The 4,727-nt window shown below is 35.7% G+C and overlaps 1 pseudogene; it reads right to left on the bottom strand.

Moving 5' to 3' along the window:
- Positions 1 to 1,498: 1,498 nt before the first annotated feature.
- LOC118608938 lies at positions 1,499 to 1,619 on the bottom strand (annotated as a pseudogene).
- Between the last annotated feature and the right edge of the window lie 3,108 nt (positions 1,620 to 4,727).

Genomic DNA, 4,727 nt, shown 5'->3' with positions numbered 1-4,727 from the left:
AAGTTATTATTTTTTTTTAGCCCCCAAAATATACACATAAACACACACTTAAAAAAACAAAAGAAAAAAAAGTTTGTTTGGATCAGAGAGCTGCACACAGGGAGCAGAGCTCAAGTCCAAGAATGACTTACCCAGGATGATGATGAGAAGAATGATAAGAGGAAAAGTAGACTCAAAGTTTTCAGCAGGCACCTTGCCTGTCATCGCTGTTGTCATGTAGGCCAATAGCAGTCAGCTTCAGGTGGCATCCTCATGTCCAAAAACTGTTAAAAATGTTTAAATGATTAAATATTTCATTTGGTTAAAGAACAATTAAAGAAGACAATTTAGGTGATACAAACAAATTTTATTTAATACTTCATTAAACAGGCAATTTTCAGGTAGAGAACTGCAAAATGAGGAGGAAAGAAGCTTTTATAGATAAAAAGTAAAGCACAAGAAAGAGAAAATATTTTAAAATATATATCTGATTGGCTGCAGTGATGTAGGCAACTTTGTGTGTGGTGAGGAGGCCCAGAGCCGGGGTGGTGTGTGGGGTCTGGCTGGCCGTATGTACTGTGTTTCCGGTTACACGGGGTGCTTACAGGGACACAGAAGTTATCTATGCTTCCATTTCCTGACATGGTACCTTGACTGTGGGAGCAGCTCCAACCTGGGCCTAGAAAGTATTTCAACGCTGGGTAACCACTTTCAATAGTTTCTGGTTTATCTCCTGAGTTTATTTTTGAAGAAAAAAAAATTGAAGTTCTTAAATATAGTCTTGCTTTCTCTCATTATTAAGCCTAAGTTTAGCATCCTGCTTTGCTTTTAAAAAATATATCCATATCAGTTAAGTTCATAGAGCTATTTTTTATTCTTTAAAGTGCTTATTACTCCATTGTATGCATTTATATTTTATTAAGCTCATCTCTTATAGTTGAGCATCAAGGTTATTTCCTGTACATTTTTAATACAAAATTATTGCAATAAACAACCTTCTTTACATATAGTTTTGTACTATTGAATGTTTGTTTTTAAAGTAAATGGCTAGAAATTGTATTGTTGACTGAAAGGATACATATATATGTAGATTTGCTAAATATTTATTACAAAATTCCCCACATTGTTATAACATTTCGTACATCATCAAAAATATATGAGAGTGATCTTTTCTTGACAGATTTTTTTGCCTTTCTTTTAACCATTTCCTGTGATAGCAGATTGTCTGGAATTTGGTAGCAATTATAGGCAGTTCTCATTCTAAAAACCTTCACTGTTTACTTCTAAACCTTTTAGAACAACATGAGTAGCAAACTCTACGTTAAACCTTATTTAAAGCATTTTTATAACTATGCTAGACAGAATAAATGAACTCAGAAGCACATTTCAGGACATTCCTTCATTTATTAGACAATATTTTTGAAGTTATCTTCCAATGAGTATTCTTTCTCACAACACAGAAATTCAATCAAAAAGCTTAATATTATGGTACATAAATCACCGTATTTTTTTTTTTTTATGCCTATAGTACCTGGTCTTCTTAGGTGGTCTCCCATCCAAGTACTAAGTAGGCCTGACCCTGCTTAGCTTTCGAGATCAGACGGGATCAGGCGTGTGTTCAGGGTAGCATGGCCGTAGACTAAATCACTGTATTTTTGATCATACATATAAAGACATGATAATAATCATGAGCTCTTTATAGAACCGGGGTTTGAAAGTAAAGATCAAAATGAGGGAGAAAAAATATTCACCAGAAGCACATGACAGCTCTTCTAAGGCTTTAGTCAGATATGACCAAGGAGACATATATGTCACGAATTATCACTACGTATGAAATTCCTTATCCGCTGCATACTAAATGATAAAAAGGAAAGAGGTAAGGCCTAGACGACAAGCCTGTGCATGGGGATGCTACCAGAGTAGGTTATGACTCAGAGCGAAATTCCCAAGTACGCTAATGACCTGGTAAGCAGTGGTGGTTTCAAGCTTCCTTAATGTCTCAGAAGCCAAGGCTAAACACATTCCTGACATCCCTCTCCGGAGGAGTTTGATCTACACTTCGTAGCTGTTCTACTGAATTATAACAAGAAAGACAAGATCATTAATAATGATATCCTAATTGTTGATGGGCTGCCATGATTTAACCAGCACTCATAACAAGATGGGCTTGCTGCCATGGTCACAGACAAACACTGAATAAATATTTCTGAGTGCACCAGATACATTTTTTTTATTAGACCACTGGTTTAACAACTATTTTAAAATTTATTACATTCATTTTCTAGGAAGAACTTTCTAGGGTGAAGATGGAACCATCCCTGCTGGGGGGAGGGGGAGTGGGCAGCAAACTGAAGCTTCAGTAACTTCCCTGACCCTGTAAGCACTCTCCGCGACCAGAAACGCAGTGTGACCAGTCAGCCAGTCAGCCAGTCCTCGGACGCCAAGCCAATCCTGGGCCTTCTCAGCTCCAACAAGGCTGTCTATGTGGCCCCAGACAACCAGACATTTCTTATTTTTCTCTTTCTGGTTCTTTAGTTTTCATCACATAAAAGCTTCCTGCCTTCTGCCTCATTTGCATTTCTCCACGTGGAGACTGTCGCTTCATGATGTATTAAAGTTTGTATGTATCACCCACACTGTCTTCTTCATAATCATTTTTTAACACTGGGGTGTGGGGAGTTGATAATGGTGGAGGGAGAGGGAGATGGGAGTAAGACTTCTCCGAATAAATAGGTAAACCCATCTATATTACATAATGTTGGCTTGTGAACCAGGTTTTAGACATAAAAGATAAAATTAAGCAAAAAAGAACAAAAATGCAAACCCTGAAAATGAAGAAACATTGCTTTATGTGAAATATAATTCCACAGGAAAAATGTATATCATTTTTGAGCACGGTACTCTAATTGTACAAATTTAGTAGGGCATAGTCAATGAAAACAATTAACTGAAATAAAAATCTGATTTTCTCTTAGTAGGCTGATTGGTACAGTGATATTGAAATGATCTAATAATTGTGTATTCTTATATAAATTTGAAAATTTACCTAGTATATGTACTAGCTGTTCAGAGGCAGGATTTTCACCGTGAATAAAGATAAGAGTATGGAAGGAATAGAGACGATGAGGGAAAAGCTCTGTAGAGTGTAGGATTTGAAGTGGGGATTTCCATTTAATCTCATGATTTTTCATATTCCCTAGTTTTGTTCAGTTAAATTATCTAGCCACATAACACTTCAGGACAATAGGCATAATGCATGTTCGAATACTGGCTTCTAAATACCATTCATCACCTGAAGAAATCAGAGACCCATGGACAAATGGTTGACTCTAGGACAGGGCCATAGAAAGTGCTAGTTGACACAGCATGTTGTTGTGTCAAGAAGGAAGTGGGAAAAACAAAAGAAAAAAGGATAGAGTATGTTCATTGAAATTGTCAAAAGGAGAAATTCTCACTGGCCAAATTTAGATAATTAAAGCATTTTAAAATTTTCGTATTTGATTACAATAGAGGGAATCAAAAAAAAATCCTTAAGTCCATAGGAATACTCAAAAGCACAAAAGAAAAGAAAAAGGAAAAAAAGAAGAAAGCAAAATGGAGAGAGAAAGCTCTTTATTATAGAAAAATGTTAGCTAATGCACTTAGAAGGAATACATGTGGAATTAAATAAAACACTCTTTTGTAACCATGAATATACTAATTAAGGCAACGACCAACAAAGAATATTGAACTTTTGGGCTAAATGATTATTGAAGGATAAAGTATTCACACCACCTCAATGTATTAGTTCATTAACTGCTTGTTAATAACAACAACAACAAAAAAAACAAAATAGAACTTCTCACATGGGAGTTCTTGTTCTCACCATCTTAATAATTACTTGGAAAAACTGGTCTATCGTCCGATGTGAAGTTAGAAAATATACACAGTGTCGCTAATGTAATAATTGCCCCAAAATGTTTACACTAAGTCCAATAAGAAAACCATTAAAAAATCTAGATTGTACAATAGTGGAATGATGACTACACGGACTCATTAATGTATTTACTTCACAATTATTAAGTACCCACTACGTGCCAATCACTGGTCTAGGCAGAGTTTACAGGAATGAAATATATCTTCTTACACTTACCACTTTACTTCAAAATATCTGGGTAGAAGAGCAAAAGGGTTCTAAGTATGATCTTTACATCATCTGGTCAGAGAAGACCCCTCCGGATGAATAACATTTGAGTAGGAACCAAAATAAAGTGAGTGAAGCCATACGGCCCAAGTCAGGAGCAGGCTTAGCATATTTGAGGAATAGAAAGCAAGTTCTTAGCAGAACTGCAGCAAACTGAGGAAGGAGGAAAGTGGTAGGAAGGAAATGAGGTTGCTAGGACACGTTTTAAGTCAAACAATGCATTTAAAACACGATTAGGGTTTTGGAGTTTCTTCTAAGTGTAACCGAAAACTACTGGGAAAAAACATGTATGCCCATGAGAAATTTATATCTTGTAGACAAAGATTATTTGCTTGCTATTTATTGAGGAGAGAAAATAAGATACCATTTACATCTCTTAAAACATTTATTTTATGTAGATTTATGCTAAAGACCTCAGGAGTCAACTCTTTAGCTCTTATGTAATTGGAGATAATTAGAGAACTATGAAAGAGTCTGGAAGAATTCTTAAATGGGACCATTGTCTTGGAACACAATTAGATGAAAGCAAGGGCACATGGATTTGCGAGTTTTTTAAATAATATAT

Source organism: Rousettus aegyptiacus, unplaced genomic scaffold (assembly GCF_014176215.1).
Source record: "Rousettus aegyptiacus isolate mRouAeg1 unplaced genomic scaffold, mRouAeg1.p scaffold_m13_p_10, whole genome shotgun sequence".
Classification (NCBI taxonomy): domain Eukaryota; kingdom Metazoa; phylum Chordata; class Mammalia; order Chiroptera; family Pteropodidae; genus Rousettus; species Rousettus aegyptiacus.
Note: the sequence above shows the minus strand (reverse complement) of the source record. Positions and strands in the feature narration are given on the sequence as shown.